The sequence below is a fragment of the Rhinolophus sinicus genome, chromosome 8 (genome assembly GCF_057876585.1).
Source record: "Rhinolophus sinicus isolate RSI-liver-muscle chromosome 8, RSI-T2T, whole genome shotgun sequence".
NCBI classification, from domain to species: domain Eukaryota; kingdom Metazoa; phylum Chordata; class Mammalia; order Chiroptera; family Rhinolophidae; genus Rhinolophus; species Rhinolophus sinicus.
Genome location: NC_142508.1, coordinates 40,765,018 through 40,786,048, shown reverse-complemented (window position 1 = coordinate 40,786,048; position 21,031 = coordinate 40,765,018). Strand labels below are relative to the sequence as shown.

At 43.5% G+C, this 21,031-nt stretch overlaps 1 protein-coding gene and 1 long non-coding RNA gene across 2 annotated transcripts in view; one reads left to right on the top strand and one right to left on the bottom strand.

The window, feature by feature from the left end:
• OPA3 (outer mitochondrial membrane lipid metabolism regulator OPA3) overlaps positions 1 to 21,031 on the bottom strand; it is a 74,581-nt gene that overhangs the window by 3,246 nt on the left and 50,304 nt on the right. The gene's annotated exons all lie outside the window — the stretch shown is intronic.
• Positions 14,239 to 19,798, top strand: LOC141567433 (uncharacterized). The gene is made up of 4 exons (XR_012490016.2): positions 14,239 to 15,078; positions 15,161 to 15,214; positions 16,967 to 17,182; positions 18,783 to 19,798. It is a non-coding gene; the product is annotated as an uncharacterized LOC141567433 (long non-coding RNA).

Here is a 21,031-nt window from a genome sequence, read left to right as displayed (position 1 = left end):
TTAAGTCATCAGCTTAATACGTGGACCCATTGGTTGTTTTCTGGGCTGCTGCATGGCTGCCCTCCCACCGTGTCTTCACATTGCCCTCCTTCATACTGTTCTTTCTCTTGAGGAACCTGCGTCCTCTTTTTTGTTGAATTCCATTTTAGTTTTGCTGAAGTATATCCCTAAGTACCTTTTTTCAGAAAGGGTGCTCCATAGGTAAGTGATCTCTGCATATTTGAAATATCTTTTTCCACTTTCACACTAGACTAGATGATAGTTTCTAGGCCCAGAATTACTGGTTCAAAGTTATATTCCTCAGCAGTTTGGCGTCCTGATGCCATTACTTGTAATGGACAGAGGGGTTTTTTTGTCATTCCTGTGGCTCTCACATTGCACCAGGATGGCTTTATGAGTGAGTTTCTTGTTTCATTATTTTACACTCTTCTGTCTGAACCTTGTTTCTCTCTTTAGTCCTGGGAATTTTTCTTGTCTGCGCAGTAAAGGATTAAGTGTACCCAAATAGGGGCGTGGTCTTTGCCGTCAGGTCCAGAGAGGTAAATGTTGAAGTCCTTGGAATGTCCTGCCTGATAAGAGTGTCTTTGTTTACCTGGGCCCTTGTGCTGTGCCAGGTAATCTATACAAGAAACATGATTTCTGTTGAGGGCTTTGAGCCCCATGGTATCAGCTCAACCTCTGGAAGGGCGAGAAACTAAGATCAGCCACACGGTACACCTTGTCTACATGACCCCTCCCCATTATAAAAACCCTAGATACCATGGCTCAGGTGAGCTTCCCTGGTTGGCAATACTCCATGCATTTGTCACTCACTGTTGCTGGGAGAAGTTGAGGCTGTCCCCTGGGAGAGGACAACTACAAGCTAGTTGACACTCTCTTGAATTCTGCCCCATGTACCTCTTCCCGTGGCTGATTTTAATCTGTATCCTCTCTCTGTAATAAACTATAACTGGGACTATAACAATCAGTGAGTCTTGTGAGTCCTCCTATCAAATTATTGAAATTGGGGCCCCTGGAACTCGCAGTTGTTATCAGAGTGAGGATGGTCTTGACAAACCCCTAAGTTTTGAAGCAGGGCCTGGTTAGCACTCCCATAGCAGAGGCCTCACCATGTCCCCAGCCTCACCTTTCTTGACCTACCTATAGTTTAACAGATCATCTCCCTGGGGCTTGAGCTTGGGACCTTGTCGCACTGAGTTCCCAGTTTTACAAAATTACCCTGAAACTTATGATTAACTTACGCCCTTAGGCGTATTGATCATGATCTCTATGGTCTAGCATTCTTTCCAGGCTACTCCCGTCATTTTTTCTGGGTTGGGGATGCCACCAGAGAACCACATTGCCAAAGGGCAGGCTCCATGCAGACCCCCAAAACCATCAAGTAGCCTCTGGAGGAATGCCCAGATTTTCCCTTAGATTCCCCAAGCCAGTCTGAGAATGTTAAGGCAGCTTTTGGAGGTGTTAACCCGCTGTCTTCTCGGACCCCCGGTGCTCTGAGAATAAACGCTTCTTCTATGACCCAAGCCCTGTGTCGGGCTATTGGCTGAGCGGCGCAGGCAGCAGGAGCCCCGGACTCAGTTGCCCTCCAGTTTCATTTGTATACATTCTGCATTTCCTCCTCTCTATTTTATCTTTATACTCTTATGAAACACTTCCCAGTCTGGAAAGCTGCCCTGCCCTGGTCTCTAGACTTTCCTGTTTCTTTCATCACTCCTTTTTGTTCCATATTCTGGGAACTTTCATCCACTTTTCCTTCCATAACATCTATCAGTTTGGATTTTTTTTGGAATCCTATTTGTGATTTTCCTAGTCTTTATTTAAAAAAAAAAAAAAGGTATTTAAAAGATCCAAACATAGAGACAAGTTTAGATCTCCATTCAGCTTTATCAAATCTACATCTTGATAAGTGAAACTGAAAACTCTGAGAATATGGGTCCATCATGTTAACTGACAGCTGCACTTGAAGTTGTGGTGCAGGGAACAGGAGGGCAGGCCCCACCCAGCCAATGCCAAAATCAAGGCTGGACTGGCACCAGGGGCTGACTCACGAAGTAGCTCTCCTGGGGCCTCCTACTCCCTCCTTTCCCATCCCGTAGCTCATTTTCGGATCCAGGCCTCTCCTCTCTCACCCAACTCTTGCCCCAGCTTCCTCCCTGGTATTTCTTCCTCAGTCTCTCCCCCCGCAACCCAGCCCCCATGAGGCAGCCAGAGGAGGCTTTCTAAAGCATAAATCTGACCAGGACCTACCCCTGCTCAGAACCTGCTATGACTCAGTACCCTCAGGAGAATGACCAAAATCCTTAGCATGATTTTTAAGGTCTCTGAACATCTTTCCTGGCTCATCTTGGAAAGAACTCCCCTCATGCCCCCAAGACTGTTGTTTCATAAAGACTTTCTCTGTATTTAATTTTTAAATGATCAGATATCTCTCATGATAGAGGTATATGCCGGTTCCTTTCCCCCTGCACCCTTGGTGCAGGTACGTTAACCATTGGCAGGATGCTAATCTAGGAGACTTCAGAGAGGTCAGTTCACTGGGAAATCCCTACTCCAGGGCAGGCCAGGACAAGCTTCCATTAGTTGAGTGAAAATGGCAATGAAGTGTTGGAATTCATTCCAACACTTTTGGTGGGAGGGGCCCTACTGGCTGCTCTGCATGATCAAGGTCAAGGTAAAAACCCTGGAGCTGGTTTCACAAGGTTCAACAAATGCCACTATTAAACAGCAGGCAGGGTATCCTCTGACTGTGGCCTGGACACAGTCAGATTTAATCTATGTGAACTTTATAATCAATTCGTTAATTCACACATACACACATACAGATACACACACAGCTTTTGAGATTATAATTGGGATTAGTTGAGTCTATAAATCAGTTTAGTAAGATCTGACATCTTCATAATATTGAATCTTCAAATCCATGAACATGGTATCTCTATTTAGGTCTTTTCAAATTTATCCCAATAATGTTTTGTAGTTCACTGAATAGAGGTTTTGTATATATTTAGTTCAGTTAATTTGCATGTATTAGATATTGTTTTATACCATTTTGATGGCATCATTGTAAAATTTCTTTTTCTGTTTGTTTGTTACTGGTACTGATGATAGGAATAAATTGATTTCTATATATTGACCTTAAATCCGGGGACCTCGATAAATTCTTATTCTTATTAGTTCTTATAATTTGTCTACAGATTCTTTAAACTGTACATACCTGATAAGCTGCAACTTAGAACCATTTTTTTCCTTCCCAATTCTTTTGCCCTTTATTCCTTGGCTCCTTTTGTTATCAAGGAAGAAAGCATGATAATTGCTTTAGAATTTTATCAAATTAAGGAAGTCCCATCTATTCCTAGATTTCTGAGAGTTTAGTTTTACTTTTATGAATTGGTGTTGATTTTTATTAATTACTTTTCTTAACCTATCTAAAGGATAAGTCATTTTTTCTTTTTATTCCTGTAAATATAGTGAATTACATGGACTAATTTTTCAAAATGTTAAGACACACTTGGATTTCTGAAATAATATATTTTCTTTTTTATATATTGTTGGATATTGTTGGATTTGATTTGCTTGTTTTATTATGGACATTTATGTCTTTGTGCGTGAGAGAGTTGGACTTTCATTCTTGCAAAGTTCTTGTCGGGTTTGGGTGTCATAGTGATACTGGCTTCATAATGCAGGTTGGGGTGTGTTGCTAATTTCTTAAATCTCTGCATGAAAAATTTGTAGTGGATTGGAATCAACTGTGTTGTAAAAATATCAATTTTCCTTGAATTCATCCACTGATTTGATACAATACCAATCAAAGTCTAAGCAAATTCCTTTTTCCATAGAGAAAAATAAATAAATCTTGACGCTTACCTCACATTTTACACAAAAGTCAATTCCATAGGGATTACAGATCAAAATGTGAGAGGCACAAAAATAACACTTTTATTTAAAAAAACAGAGAAAAATATCATCACAACTTTGAGCTGGGTGGTATTTGTTAAACAAAACATAAAAAGGAGTAGGTATAAAGAAAAAGTTTGACACAGTGGAATACACTGAAATTAAGAACTTTCATTCCTCAAAAGACACCAGCAAGAGCAAGAAAAGGCAAGTTCTAGATTGTGAGAAAACACTTGCAATCACCTATCTGACGAGGAACTCAGATTCAGGACATGCAAAGATCTCCTGTGAATCTTAAGAGAAATGCCCTTTAGTTTATTTGGCCGGGTCCAAGAGGTATGACCTTGAGATACTTAGAGGGCATTCTGTTTTGTTGAGGGTTTTATGTGGCATCACCATGGATATTTCTGAGGTCTTAAAGAGAATATAACAGCCTCACCCTGGATTTGATCTTTGCCAGGAATCTGGTTTCAATTTGGGAATCTTGCAATTTGAAGAGGCAGTTTTATTTTTGAACTCAGTTCGTCCTGGTAGTTCTAGATACATAACCTAAAATTTGCTTGAAAACTGAACTCTCTCTCTCTCCCTACATCTCATATATTTACTCTTATCATATGTGGTGATAAAGATAAACTAAAACTTTAAGCAAACATAATCAGTCCGGAGGGTTTATGGGAAGAAGAAGGGCTTAGGGAAGTTCTCTAGCTCTACTAAATCGTGAGAGCCCTACAGGAAGAACTCTGTTTACAATAACGCTCTACGGTTCTAACTTCCATGTCTCTTCTATAAATACCCCTCCATCTTGAAATGCAGGCCATAGTGACTTGCCATGTCTGCATGCACTGGGTTGCAACCTTTCTTTTTCCTGAATAAATCTTCTTTGGTGATGAAACACCTAGTCAATATTATATTTTAGTCAACAGTGGCTAAAAATACCCAACTGGTACATTCAATATTCTCTCTAGAAATAGTCTTAACTCAAATCTACCAGTTTGTTAGGTATATTTACTATTGTAAATGTTCCCTCAGGAATCAGTGCCACCAAAGTTTTGCTACTATATGATATACTTTTTCTCAGCTTCCATTATAATTTCCCCCCGTCCTCCCAGCTTGCACCAGGAGTCATATTGAGGCCCATCTAACTTTCATGAACTGTCCCTTGTAGGATCTTGCAGTGTCTGCCCACCACCCAGTCCCCAGCCAATACCATATGGTTTATGTCTCTCTTTTTTTTAAAATTAGTTTCAGGCGTACAAAACTATGTAATAGTTAGACAGTTACACAAAGTGATAACTCAATCTACCAGCAATCTACTACCCCTCTGACATCATATGTAGCTGTTACAATTCCATTGACTCTATTCCCTATGCTGTACTCCACATCCTGTGACTATATATATATATATACACACACACTTTAACCAGGTACTTTAACCTGGCACCAGCAGTGGTTATCCTCTGAAGTAAGTGGGAAATTATAGATCACTCGGCCCTTGAGCAGTAGGTGGTGGCTCTATGCTTATCAGAGTAAACTGGCTGAACACCCTTGTTCCTTCTAAGTAGCGTAAAGTACATATCTCACCACCATCTCCATGGTGCACAATTTACATTCAAGGAACACATCCGTCCCAGGCACTACTTGACAGAAGACTTGCTTCAATTTTCCCAAGGCTTGGTCCAGTAGGCAGGGCTCCTAACTGATACTAAAACTACTTCCCAGACTATTAATCAGGTCAAAACATGGCACACGGAATGGTCACCAGTAAGAAGCACAGTCACTGCATCTTCTACAGGTGAGGAGATCGAGGCTCATTGCCGCATTGCAATATGGTTTACTTCACAGAGCCCAGAAGTGTTTGCCTCTTTTCTGTCTTCTAAGGAAGCTGCATATTGAAAAATAAAGCAAGGCAAAAAGAGTTTTCAAAATCATGCTTTATTTTAAATGCCCATATTTAAAAAAATGACTAGCACAAAAATCCCCTGCAATGTTGGGGGCTATTTAAAGGCTTTATAATAGTATGACAATCGTGCACTGCAGGGGGAGTTGGATGTAATGGGGCAAGTTACAGCTGTAGGATGGACTCGCCCCATCTGTCGGGTCTGTGATGGTCGTAGTCACCCCTTAGGAGAAGGAACCTAGTGAGGCCTTTGGGGTCGTGAGGTCTGATCCAGGGGCACCTCACTGCTTGGATCACCTGGGACAGGTGCAGCTGAAGTTTCGAAAAAATACACCTTGGAAGAGCCCGAGAGATTGGAACCAAATGAGTCCCTGGAACCCAGAGCTCTCCCAGGACCTGCCGACTTCAGCCGTAGCTCAGAACTGTTTTCCAGGTGAGCAGATCTTGGAGGACCTTGGGGCCTGGTCAAGAACCCTGAGATTCTCTCCTAATATACTGTCCAATACTGCAGGCACTGGACACACTGGCTATTTTAATTAATTAAAATTAAATAAAATGAATAAAATGCCTCAGTTTCACTGACTGCATTTCAAATGTTCAGTAGCCCCGTGTGGCTGGTGGCTCCCATATTGTACAGTGCAGATAAAGGGCCATTGCAGAAAGTTCTAGAGGATAGTGCTAGTCTAGACGCCTTCAAATGAAAATTCAAAGAGTCTCTCAGTGACTGACTGAGTTGGTAAAATTAACACAATGAAGAAAGATTGGGGTTTCCCGACTTTGTGGTTCTTCTCCTATAATGCAACCCACTGTTAATGATTACAATGCATCGTAATATTTCTGGTGTTACATCCGCTGAAACTATAGGATATGATGATTTCGGGTTAACGTTTTTTTCTGGGTGGGAACGTTGGTTTTTTTCTCCTTGTCTTGAGGGGAGGAATCATCTGTTTACACAGTAAAAAGCTATGGGAGGGGGTCTGTTGGTGCAGCACTTCGTAAGTTAGGACAGATAAGCAAAGAGTAACTTTGTTGATGTGTAAGGTAGTTTACAAAGGCCAGGTTCTGTAATATTAAAGTCTGAGTGTTGCATATAAAATTTTGTATTGTTACATCAATATTAAGTAAATTTGTTGGTATATCAAATTTTAGTTTTCCAGTTACTAGAATGTGATTTTCACATTTACAAATACTGAGGGAGTTCAAAGAACCTAAAACGGGGTTTAAGGAATATTGAGCACTGTCTTGCTACAGTTAATTGTATCCAGATTCTAGGAAAAATGATCTTGGAAGTTGAAAGAAAAAGTGTACGATTCAGTTATTTTTCTTATTTATTTATTTATTTATTTATTTTGCTGACTACATTTTAAAATTGAACATTTTGGTTCTGCAGTGCAGTAATGAGCATAATCAGACATTTCCTAGGAGTTTGTTCTGGGTGGAGACAATTCCCACATGTTGATGAGAAAAGATCCAGGTGACTTTTGCACACATCGTAAAACCTTCAGAAGAAAAGTTTAATGAGAAACCTGTGTGTTCTTTTGGTCAACACTGTAACTTCCCATAGTGCTACTTAGGTAAGAGACTTAGAGTTGCCCATAACCTATTTCTAAATTGGACCCGAGTGTGCAGTTGGTGCCACCAGGTACGACAGATGCACCCCTGGGATCCTTGCAGGGTTAACCACTCAGGGAAGTGCAGGGAAGGTGACACAGAATGCGCCACACGTATAGACAAGCCCAAGACGGAATCCAGTCAGAGGAACAGCTGACACAGGACCCATCAGCCTCCTACCAGGACTCCTGCCCAACTCAAAACTCTCACACGCTTGTACATGACAACAGTGATTCACGTTATCTCTTTTGGCTCAACAATGTCAAGTGTGTCTATCAAATATATTCATTGTATAAATTTACATAGTGAGGAATACCAGTGCCCTGTAAACTGAGAGAGAAATTCATTTAACTTCATAAATGGACTGGTTATTTGAGGTTTCTAGATGGAAGGTAAAAGTGACGACTACGGGCAATAACAATAGTCCACGTGTACAAAGCCCTTCTGGTTGTCAGACTCTATAGACATCGTTTCTCCTCAGAACAGTTCCTTCACCCCCCAAAAACAAACAAACAAACAAACAAACACACACACACACACACACCCTGATGAGGTCTTTTTGTGGTCACACCTCCCCCCCGCATCTTCACTTAAGCCCTGGCAACCACAGTCTATTCTCTATCTTTATAGATTCTCCTTTCCCAGATTGTTACATAAATGGAAGTACTCCACACATAATCTTTTGAGACTAGCTTCTTTCACCAGGGAAAATGACCTTGTGATCCAAGTGTTGGATGTTGTCAGTATTTCGTTCCTTGAATTGCTGAGGAGTGTTTCATCGTATGGATAGTTCACAACTTCTCTAGCAATTCATCTATTGATGGACATTTGGGTTGTTTATAGTTTGGGGCTATTACAAATAAAACTGTGATGACTATTCATGTAAATATTTTGTGAGAATATCAGTTTTTGTTTCCCTGGGATAAGTGCCCAGGAGTGTGAGTGCTGAGTCATATGATAAGTGAATCTTTAATTTTTTTAAATTAAAGTTTATCGGGGTAGGAAAGCCCCAATATGGTTAGAAAAGTTACCATAAGAAACTGCCGAACTGTTTTTCTGAGTGCTGGACCATTTTGCATTTCCAGCAGTAACGTGTGAGAGGTCCGGTGTCTCGGCATCCTTGTCAGCACTTAGTATTGTCAATATTTTGTTAATTTTAACCATTCTGATAGATGGGAGGAGGCATTTCATTGTGGTCTTAACTTGCAGTTCCCTGATGGCTAACGAGCTTGAGCATCTTTCGTGTGCTCATCTGCCATCTGTAATCCTCTGCAAAGTGCTGCTCACCTTTCCCCATCTGTGCTCATTCTTTGTGTTCTTACTGTTTACTTTTGAGAGTTTTTCATGTCCTTGTATATCCTGATATCTACTTTTCATAGTCTTGCGTATTCAGGATACAAGTCCTATGGCAGATAGGTGATGTGCAAATATTTCCCCCAAAATATTTTAAATTTTGACAAGTGCAATTTATCAATATTTTCCATTATGGATTCTGTTTCTGATGTCATGTCTCAGGACCACTAATATTTTCTCCATGATTTTCTTCTAGAATACTTGTAGTTTTGATTTTACATTTGGATCCATTTGGAGTTAAACATTGTATTAATATAAAATGTGAGGTATAATTATAGATTCTCACCCCCCCCCAATATATGAATGCCTAATGCTTCTACTTCCATTTATTGAAAAGACTCTAATTCTCCAATTCCCTTGGCATCTTTGTGTATATTTGTGTGGGTCTATTTCTAGCCTATATTCCATTCTGCTGATCTATCTGTCTATCCATTTGCCAACACTACATTGTCTTGACTACTGTGGCTTTATAGTAATTCTTTAAATTGGTAGCATGGGTCCCCCAATTGTTTTTTTTTTCCAAAATTGTTTTGGCTATTGTAGTATGCTTTGCCTTTCAATAAAAATTTTAGAATTAGCTTGTCTGAATCACCAAAAATTCCTGCTGGGATCTTGATGGCAATTATGTTAAATCTGTAGATCAATTTAGGGAAAAATGACATTTTAATTATATTTATACCTCAATTTAAGTCACTATGTAAATAAGTCTCCTTATTTATTTATTTCCTCTTTGATTTCTCTCATCCATTGTAGTTTCCTGCATGTACGTCCTGTACATGTTTTATTGACTCATCCCTATTTCAATGGGGGCTGGGGGTAAATGGGATTCTTCTTTTAAATTTCAATTTCTAATTGTTAATGTCAGTGTAAAGAAACACTTGATTGTTTGCATGTTGCGTTTGCATCCTACAGTCTTTCCAAAGTCAATGATTAGTTCCAGGAGCTATTTTTATTTTTTTATGTTTGGTAGGTTTACGGAGATGCTTCAAGTTCCCTGGTACTTTCACGTCTCCGCCTGGGACACACAGCAAGAGTTAAGTGCAGCGAACGTCAGTTGTGGTGGAACACGCTTATCCTCTGGGCCAGGAGAGCACAGGAGGCTTATGAAGAACCGCCATGAAGTTGTTCTCACTGCTTATCTGTCTTGCAGGGATGCCGCCCTAAGAACGTGCTCCTTGCTGCCTCCCAGGGATGAGGAGGCACGAGGCTTCCTACCTCCCCCCACGCCAGCTTTAAAACTGCTCAGCTGCAGCATGGCTTGTCTAGCCCTGGGGGGAAGATGTTGAAGAAAACTTGCCTTCATTGGTTGATGTGAGCTTTGGTCTATTAGCTTTTTTTAAAAAAAGATTTTATTGGGGAGGGGGAACAGAACTTTATTGGGGAACAGTGTGTATTTTTAGGACTTTTTCCCAAGTCAAGTTGTTGTCTTAGTAGTGGAGGCCGCAGCTCAGCTCCAGGTCCAGTTGCCATTGCTAGTTGCAGGGGGCACAGCCCCACCATCCCTTGTGGGAGTCCAGCCAGCAACCTTGTGGTTGAGAGCCCACTGGCCCATGTGGGAATCGAACCAGCAGCTTTCAGAGTTAGGCGCTCCAAGCGCCTGAGCCACCGGGCCGGCCCCTAAAATGACTTCTTTAAGCAGAAGAAAGGAGAAAACAAACAAACCAATGAAGATAAAAAATATGAATCCAAGTTCCATGGAAATCAGTTTACATCAAGTGATGGAATCTTGAACTCTCTATTCCAACTCTCCAAGAGGTCACTGAGGGTCAGTCAGAAGATAAATGGATTCAGGATCCAGGCCCGAGAAAGTCCAGTCCCCACTCAAAATCGGAGAGGGAGGGGCACGACCATGGCCTTGTTAAGGAGACTCAAAGATACAACAACAGCACATTTCTTTCTTATTCAAAAAACAAAATTTGATGAATGGTTAATAGTGTCTTTTATATTTTTATAATACAATTTTATAGTCTGTGTTTTTATACCATATATTTTTTTGAAAAGTCAAATTCCATAAGTCAATTATGTCCATACATCTAAACAGTCCCTTAAAGGTCAAGGCTCAAAAGGAAAAGTCAGCCTAAAATTGAGGAGGATTTTCGTATCACAATCTATAAATTAAGCTATGACTGTCCAGCACAATAGTTAAAAGAAAACAGCAAAAATGGTGAACTCACTCATGTTTACTTCTCCAGCAGTGTCTCATACCAACAGGCAAGCTTTTGCCAACTGACAACAACTCTGAAATGTTTCTTGACTAATAAATCTCATGGTTTGCAAAGGAAAAATAATGAAAAGAATGAGTGAGTTTTACGTAGTTCAACACAGAAAAATCCCCAAAACATAATGTGGAGTAAAGAAATACAAGTTCCAGAAGATATGTACATGGTGATAAAAACAAAAAAAAATGCATTCACTATAGATAGACATATATAGGAAAAGTATAACATTTCACATGGACTAATACTCAGCAACTTCAGGTCAGATGAGGGGAGGGAGGGAGAATGGGGTGTCTAGCTTTACCTCCTAAAAAAGGGGAGAAAGTCAAAGCAAATAGGGCAAAATGTTCATATCTATTAATTCTAAGTGGTAGATACATGGGTGTTCATTATATTATATCTGCAACATTTCACAATTCAACATAAAATATTGTTTTAAAGAGTATTATTTTTGGCCATTTGGAAAAAACTTTTTCTGATGAATGCACAGTGAGCAGGTCAGTGGTTCCCTGAGTGCAGGGGTGGCAGGAGGGATGGGCTGCAAAGGAACACAAGGAAATTTGGGGGGTGATGAAAATATCTGTATCTTGACAGTGGTGGTGGTTTCATGGAGTATACCTGTGATCACAATCTATAAATTAAGCTATGATTTGATAAAACCTATCAAATTGAACACCTAAAATAAGTACAGCTTTTTACAAAAATAGGTACAGTTTACTGCATGTAAATTATACCTCAAAAGTTATTTAGAAAAATAATGTTACACCATTAAGAAACTGAGAAAGCAAGCCACAGACTGGGAGAAAATATTTGTGAATCGTGTATCTGATAGAGGACTTGAAACCATAACATACAAAAAGCTCTTAAAACTCAACAATAGGAAGATAAATAACCCAATTAACATGGGCAGAAGGTTTGAATAGACATTTCAACAAAGAAGATATACAAATGGTCAATAAGCCCATGAAAAGATGCTCAACACATTAGCCATCAGGAAAGTGCAAATCAAAATTACAATGAGTCTTGTGGCCGGATGGCTCAGTTGGTTAGAGCAGGAGCTCTCAACAACAAGGTTGCGGGTTCAATTCCCCCATGGGATGGTGGGCTGTGCCCCCTGCAACTAACGATTGTAAATGGCAACTGGACTTGGAACTAAGCTGCGCCTTCCACAACTAGATTGAAGGACAATGACTTGGAGCTGATGGGCCCTGGAGAAACACACTGTTCCCCAATAATAAAACAAAACAAAAAAACCCCACAACGAGTCTAACCACTATGCTGTATACCTGAAATAATATAAAATAATATTGAATGTCAACTCTAATTGAAAAATTTAAAAGGGGGAAGAGACAAAGAAGAATAAGAGGTTCAAAGTTCCAGATATAAAACAAGTAAGTCTTGGAGATGTAATATACAGCATAGAAATACAGTCAATAATACTGTGATAGCGGGTACAGTGCCAGGTGGTTGCTGGACGTAACATAGTGATCACTTTAGCACAGGGAATATTATCAGTAATGTGGTAATAACTGTATAGTGCCAGGTGGGTACTGTTGAATAACTATGATGTACACCTGAAACTAATATAATATTGTATGTTAGCTGTATTTTAGTAAAAATCTTTTTTTTAAATTTAATTTAATTTAATTGGGGAAGGGGAACAGGACTTTACTGGGGAACAGTGTGTACTTCCAGGACTTTTTTTCCCCCTAAGTCAAGTTGTTGTCCTTTCAGTCTTAGTGGTGGAGGGTGCAGCTCAGCTCCAGGTCCAGTTGCCAGTTGTTAGTTGCAGGGGGCGGAGCCCAACATCCCCTGCCAGAGTCCAGGAATTGAACCAGCAACCTTGTGGTTGAGAGCCCACTGGCCTATGTGGGAATTGAACCGGCAGCCTTCGGAGTTAGGAGCACGGAGCTCCAACCGCCTAAGCCACTGGGCCGGCCCTAATAAAAATCTTGTTTAAAAAATACAATGAGATACCATTTCACATCCACTAGAATAAACCATAATCAAAAGAACAAAGAACCCCAATTGCACTTCCTAAGTGTTTTATCATGTTGGTGCAAAAGTAATTGCGGTTTAAAAGGTTAAAAATAATTGCAGAAAAAGGTAACTAGATTGTTTAAGGAGGTCAGAGTTTCTGTTTGGGATGATGAAAAAGTTCTGGAAATAGATGGTGGTGACAGTTGCACAACATTGTGAATGTATTAAATGCCACTGAACTGTACACTTAAAATAGTTAAAATAATCAATTTATATTAAGTATTTCTTGCCACAATTTAAAAAGAAAAGCTAATTTGGAGAAATTAGCTTAGGTATAGCTCTGTTTCACCCCCAACTGGGTGTACTATAATGCAATTCTGACCATAATCACCCGAGTAGGTACAGACTCCCCAAGGTAAAGGCTTAGTCCCACAAGACTGCCTCCCATCCCAGACAGCAGCCACAAGTGGGGCTCCCAGGCCACATGCACTTCTGACAGACTGGCTACAAATCCAGGGACTCCCACAACCCCCTCAGGTTCAATAATTTGCCAGAAGGACTCACAGAATGCCCAGAAAATGTTATTACAGTTTCATTATAAAAGTTACCAAGAGGGCGAGGTCTAGAAGGGAGTACAGAGATTCTATTCTTTCTGTATGAATCAGAACGCGTTTCCAGAGAAAGCTGAGAAAGGGACCACGTCCCTTTGCACCCACGTCTCCCATGAGGGAGGGGACAGTTTTGCTGCTACTGACTAAAAGTTTACACATGTGATTATTTCCTGAATGTAATCAGAACTACTGTCGTGCGGGCAGGCCTGTGGGGCCTCTGGTCCCGCTCCCCACGTAAGAACGTAGGACACGGCTAGGCCAAAAAGAAACACTCACGGAGCCATGTATAGGGGAGTCACACCACTATATTCTCTCTGACTGCCGGGCAAGACGAACGCAGTCCGCCATTCACTTCTCTGCCTGCCAACCAACCAACCAATCAACGCAGCCCTGGCACTTACATCAGTAGCCAATTGGCTAACCAGTTACAGCTGATGGCAAACCAATCACAGTTGACGGTCATTCACTATCACGCCGCCGCCCAGAGCCTGGGAGGTCCGGGACTCTGTCCCCACAACTACTGTTAAAAATTATCCCCTTTGAATTGTCATGAAAGTCAAGTATCTAAAATCTGATGACGTAGAGAGAAATCTTGAAGCCAGAGTTTTACAGTATTTCCCTTTTAAGTCACATAAGTCAACTTTTGCTTTAACTGCTTTAAACAGAAAATCATGATCCCCCGCTCCCCCTCCCAACCCATTAATAGACTTGTTTTTGTTCATTAGTGCTCTCTTTTCCCATCTAAGTCTAATACCCAGAGTAGTTAGTTAAAAATGCAGGTTGTAGGTTGCACTCTATCTGTTCTATTCTCAGTTATCCACTAAATGAAGAAAGCCACCTGTAGCCTTCTGAGCTTTTGAGGGTACACATCTAAGTCGCTCATATTGAAATGGCACTTTTAAAAATTTTATTTATTTATTTATCTGTGTTTTTCCAGGACCCCTCAGCTCCAAGTCACATAGTTGTTTCAATCTAGTTGTGGAGGGTGCAGCTCACACTGGCCCACGTGGGGATCTATCCGGCAACGTTGTTGTTAAGAGCACCGCGCTCTAACCAGCTGAGCTAACCCACCGCCCCAGAAATGGCACTTATTTTTTATCCTTCTCATTTTCAGCCCTCTCACTTAAAACATTTAATTTGAATAAATTTCTTCCACCTGTTAATGTCAAACAAAATAAAACAAACCACCGTTTCATTCTCTGGCCCTTCAACTGTGCCGGCCTGCCAGGGAGTGTGTCAAGCAGGTGAGAATAATGAAATCACTGGCTACAGGACTGAATGCTTTCTCCAGATATCTCCCCTCCCAGAGAGTTGGGAAAGTCTGATCACAACCCTGTCTAAATTTTTGCCAGTCCCATCCCACGCAGTTACCTCATTAGCATACTGCAGGATTTATAAACTGTCTTCCCCAGGCACTGTGGCCTTCATAAACGTGTGCCAGCCAGAGGCAGCAAGATGCAGGCCAGAGCCCAGGACCAGTGCCAGCAGGGAGTACCCGGACTCCTTACCTTGTCAGGTACACCTCCCACACCCCGGGGCCTCCCACCATCCGCCTCCTCCAGCTGGGACCCCAACCCTCACACCTCTCTCCCCTACAGTTTTCGTCCTCCTGCCATTCTCATTGGTGCACGGAAGTCCCCATCCCTTCAAAGGTGAGTATGGGTGTGGCGTACAGGGAAGTCTGGCCTCTGAGGTGGCCGGGCAGTAGTGAGGGGCAAAACTTCCACTTCTGTGCTCCTGCTCAGCTGAAATGCCAGCCTCAGGGCTGCATTCTGACTCATTTCCCACCTCTGGGGATTTGGGGGAGGGGGCCCTGTGAGGATCCCGTGCCAGCCCCTTGTGCTGAATGTGGGTGCTGGGGCATAGGGAGGGAGCAGAAATGGGGCATCTGCTGGGCTGGGAGGGAGGAGTAATTGGCTGAGTCAAAAGCCAAAGTCAAGAGTCCCATCTCACCGTAGGCCCAGCTGGAGAAGGTTTCTGTTAAAACTCCCTTCTGTCAACACCACTTGGTACCCCCCACCTTAGAGCCACCCTCAGGCTGAGTGACACCCCCATGAAGCAGAAGAGGCCCTTTTAGGGATGGAAAAAGTGTGGCTCAGAGGGGTGAAGTTCATTGCCTGAGGCCACACAGCACAGGCGAGGGAGAAAGGAGCTTGAACTCTTCTTACCTGTAGCTGAGGAGTCCTCTGTCTTCTAATTTTTGAAGCAAACTCCTAACATGAGGTGATTAGTTTCAGCCCTGACAGGAGCCCGAGGACCAGGTAAGTACAGTGAGGGCGTGAGGGATGAAAAGAATAGAACGAACCAAGAAGAGGTGAACCAGCTCCAAATCCTGGGGCTGAGAACTCTAAGTGAGGGAGGTGACGCTAATTCACCTCGGATAGTGTGAGCAAGAATGGAAATTGGCAGGGACAAGTGTCTCCTTGCCCTGGAATTCGCCGCTTGCCCTGGAAGCTTGCCGCCTGCCCCCGCAGCGGATGTGCGCTGCCTACTGAAATATGCTTGACCTCATGCCTGCACACCCTGATCTGTTCTGTCACAGGAGGGTGTCCACACCCTCAGTTCCTGGGGCCTGGAATCGACTTGATTATTTTGGCCATCTCATGGGTAGTAGACAGGGCCATCTCACTGTCCCACTCACTGTCATTTGGTAACCTGAGTGAGGTTGATCCCTTTTAGGACTACAGGTTATATGCATTTCTTTGGCTGTGACCTGGGCAGTGCCCAAGGTGAGTGGTTGGTAATGCTGCCCACAAGGTCAGGAGCCCACTGAGGGCCTGGGAACTGAGTGCAAATCCCACCCCCTGCGCCAGAAAGAAGGTGGGTGAGAAAGGAGGCAGCCAGAGGAAAGGGGGCAGGACTGCTTTGGCACTTAGGCAAACCGGACATCTGACATAGGTTCTGGGTCAATGATCAATGGATGAAGGAAAATGGAAATAAAAAACCACAAGGAGATACCACTTCCCACACAATAGGGTGGTTATAATAAAAAAGTCAGATAACAAATGTTGGTGAAGACCAGCACTCTTATGTGCTGCTGGCGGGAATGGAAAATGGTGCAGTCAGTATCCAGAATAGGCAGATCTATACACATAGTAAGTAGATTGGTGGTTGCCCAGGGCTGGGGTGGGGCGAGGTTGGGAGAAATGGGGAGTGACTGCTAATGGATACAGGTTTTTTTTTTAGGATGATAATGTTCTAGAATTGACTGTGATAATGGCACAAGCCTTCAACTAAGAACGACTGAACTGTACACTATAAATGTGTTAATTGTCTGATATGTGAAATCTAGCTTAAGAAAGGTATTAAAAACAAGAGAGGAATGGATGCAAGGGAGATAAGGCGCAGGAGAAGGCTCTCCGCCCAGGACTGTCCAGGCCTCACGCTGAGCTATCTGGCCCCAGGTGAGTTGTTGGTGCTGAGAGAAGAGAGGTGGCGACCGTGTGGCAGTGTGGCCCTGGACCCCAACGACTCCAAGTGGAGCTGCTGCAGAGACTTCTACCCCTTCCACCGCCCCACACAGAGGTGCTGCCAAATCAAGGGGAAGTTTTTTGTCATCCCCATGAACCCCAAAAAGTCAGAGGCTGAAGACTGCAGGACATACACCTAGGGAACCCTAGGTAGGTCCCAGCCCCGCTGGCAGCTCCCCTTCTGGTCCACCTGAGCTCAGGGACCACAGAGACACGTTCTTCTCTCCCTTCTTCCTGGGAGCTCTGAGTTCCATGGAGGGGCAGGCCTGCTACCGGACAGGGGGTTCTGTGCCATCAACTTAGCTTCGTCCCAACTTCCCACTGTGTGACCTCAGACAAGTGTCCTGCCCTCTCTGGGCCGAGTCTATCTGTCACCAGGTGAGGGGTATGCACAACAGTTCTCATCCAGAGGGAGGCTGTAGTTTTGTGGTCCCTTCCCCTCGCTCCCACAGTGACATGTCTGGGGAGGGGGTGTTCTCTCCCTTTGCAAGTCATCAGGGGCAGCTCCTTTGTATTCTGCCCTCTTCTGAGCCCGTACCCGCTCCTAGGCCCCGATCTCTGTGTGTGATGGGAAGTCCCCTAGGTATCCCACAAGAACACGTGCAGGGTTGGGGGTGGGAGCAAAGAAAGAGGCTCCTCTCTGGGTTAGAAGTCACCAGATGGCAGTCACGCGAGGGTCACCATACCCTTCAAAGGTCTCACAAGGTCATTTGCAAGGTTGGGAGAAGCTGGGCTGAACCTAGGTTGGTGGTGACCTGTGTATTTCGTTTCTTCTTCTCTATGTATTACAGAACAAAATGAAAATTGCTGACTAGATTTGTGTGCATTCGCACGCAGAGATGCAACCAGCATGATACTGAAAGGCACACATTATGATCTGGTTTTGATGAAAAGCAAATTGTACCATTAACAGGCTAGAAATGTGGGCCTTTCTTGTTCCTTCTTTTCCTATTGGCTGATTATATTTTAAACGAGCAGGCAGAAAGAAGTAAGAACAGCGATCTCCTTCCAGAGAAGCGCCCGCAAGAGGTGGGATGAGAGAAGGTAGAGGTGGGGCTTGTCTCCCCTGCCCCCTCCTTAGCTGAGCCACAACGGGCTTACCCTTGACCTAAGGACGCAGTTCTTACACGTGCTCATCTGGGACCTGCTTCTGGTGCCCCTCTGCGACCTGGGGGTGGTATCAGCTCTGCTGTGTCCAGTCCCGGGCTGGGTGGGGCCTCAGCGCCCCTCCCTAGATCCCTTCACCCTACCCACACCTGCCCACACTGCCATCTGCACTGAACTCTCTTCAGGAAACACCACTAACAAAGCAAACAAAAGAAAAACCTCCCACATCTCCCCAGGGCTCTCAAGGGGGCGTTAGCCTGGCCCTTCAGGCCCTGCACAAATCTGCCCCCCACCCCCCAGCTCATCCTAGCCCCACTCCTGCTCTGCTCCTACCACTCCCACCACTTCCTGGGCCAGGGGGGTCTTTGCACACGCTGTGCCCTTTTCTAGGACACCTCCCTTCCGGAACTGCTGCTTAAACGAAGCTCTCTGAGACCCCTTATCGATCGCTTAAAAGACCAATACAGAATGCTTCATCAGAGGATTGATTCCTGCTTTGTACATAGGTGTAACTTATATATAGTGCATAACTCTTTCTCTGTACATACACATTTAGGACATGAAACAGCTAAAAGGTAACAATGATTATTTCTGGGTACTGGGATTACAGATGATTTTTTTCACTCCATTTTATGTTTTTCAGTGTTTGCTGAGTTTTCTCGTAATGAGTCTGCTCTGCCTTGAAATATGTAGAAAACGATGATTGGGAAACAAAGAAATGATCGGAATGGAATTCCTTTCCATACTGACTTCTCCAACTCCAGGCTGTTCGGTGTCGTCAGTTGTCAGTCATGCAGGGACCTGGGGCCATACCCTCCTTTCCGTGGCCCCAGGCCTTGGGTGATCTTGTCACCCCCGTATGTTCCAGTACTGGGACGTTAAATTTCTTTCTTTTGCACATACCCTTCTCACTCTCATCTCTGGGCCTTTGCATGTACTGTTTTCCCCTCTGTACCTGGTCTCTCCTGGACTTCACTCCATGTGCCTTTTCCCTTTGCTGATTTTAATCTGTATCCTTTCACTGTGATAAATTTTAACTATATGCATGTTGTCACACAACAGTCTAGCAGACTGTCCCCCCATGTCATTCCTTAAGGAAAGAAGAGTCTGTGAGACTGTGCATCTCTGGGACTGTATATTTCTCTCTATTTAGTCTCCAAAAGAGGGTTTGCGGCCAATGACGAGTAAGATTCCCCACGAGGGGGACAACTCAAGACAGACGGAACCCCATGGAGACCCCCGATGAGCTACCTTAGAAAGATTTGGGAAGGGCCCTTGTCTCCCCTTCCTCCTGCCTGGGAAAAGCTACTGCTGGCTCTGACTTTTCTTCCCTCTCACCTAATTGGGGGAAAAGTCTTGAGAGTGGTAAGATTAAGCTTTCTCTGCTCAGCTCTGTGAAACAATTTCAACATATGATATATGTCCCTTAAAAGAGTTGCATACCTCACCTCAAGGACTTTCTGCTTCAGCTGTCTGAAGATCAACAAAATTGGTTTGGGTTCACAAGATGGTCATGGGGGTTTGAAAATTAATTTGGGGAACGTACAGAGGGATAGTGGATGGGGGAGGGGGGTTCACACAGAGTGAGGGATATAAATGATAAATGTCTAAGTTTTGCTTTGTCTTGTGCACCTGAAACTAATAAAAAAAAAAAATTGGTTTGGGTTGTTTCTATTGTTGCGGAGAAATGACGAGGACCGAGAGACTCAAGCGGCACGCAGAGATCAGGGAGAACACAGCTTTATTACGCCGGCGGACTCAGGGGGATTGTTCCGGGGACTTACTGGGGTCGGGTGCTTTGTTTTATAGGGTTAGGCCTCCGGGTTTGGGAGGATACGCGCTATTGCTATTGCGACGCTATGGATTGGTTAAATCTGACCAGGGTGCCGGGAGGTCTGTCCCTAACAGCTGTGATTGTTCAACATTGTTTTGACGGGGAGGCCTCTAACTATAGTGCCCGCCGGAGACAGCTCCTATAGGAGGGGGATGGAGCTCTTAGCGGGGGCCTGCCGGAAAAAAACCATCCCGACACTATAATGTGATAAGTGAGTCTCACAGACCATGCCAGAAAAACACTACTACTCCCTATCAATAAAATCCTCCAGTTGGCTTTATTCTGGGCTCCAGTCTCTGAGAACTGTGAGACCCCTGGCCTTCTGAGATTTAACTGCACTAAGTCTCTGTATGTTTCTTAAAACTTAACCCAAAGCCGCCCCTTCTCGCACCCTCACTGCCCATGTTGTGCTGGATGCGACATATGCACATCAGACTTTCTAAGTCCTATGAGTTCTTCTAGCAAATTGTTGAACCTGAGGGTGGTTTGGGGGACCCTCCGCAACACAAGGAGGTTCAAGGACTCAACGATATGTAAAATCCTTCACACAGTGCCTGGAACGTAAGAAATATGAAATGGAAGCGATTCATTTCCTCTGTGCCTCAGTTTCCTCCTCTGCAAACTAGGAATCATAATCACCCTACTCTTAGGGTGGGGATGCTTATAACTTGGGGTGAAGTAGCTCTTCCTGAACAAGTGAGGGAAAGTAAGAGCCATAAAGGAAAAGATGGGAAAATCTGGTTTGTTAAAATGGGAAAACTTTTGTAGGACAGAAGACACCACAAACAAGCATTAAGGACAAGAAAAGCAGGCTTTACTCACAGGAATTCAAACGTCCAGCAAACAGCTGACAATTCACTGAGCAGACTAGGGACCTCCAGGGAAGCACAGACCACAACCCCCATGCCAATCTTCTCACCCCAAGGCTCCAAAGAGAGGCTTCCCAGAAAGTATCCCCGCCTCAAAGAAAGGGACTGTACACAGATTCTGCAAAGATCACCTACAAGCACTGGGAGAAAGACTGAACACCCTGAAAAAAAGTGGATGTGATACATTAC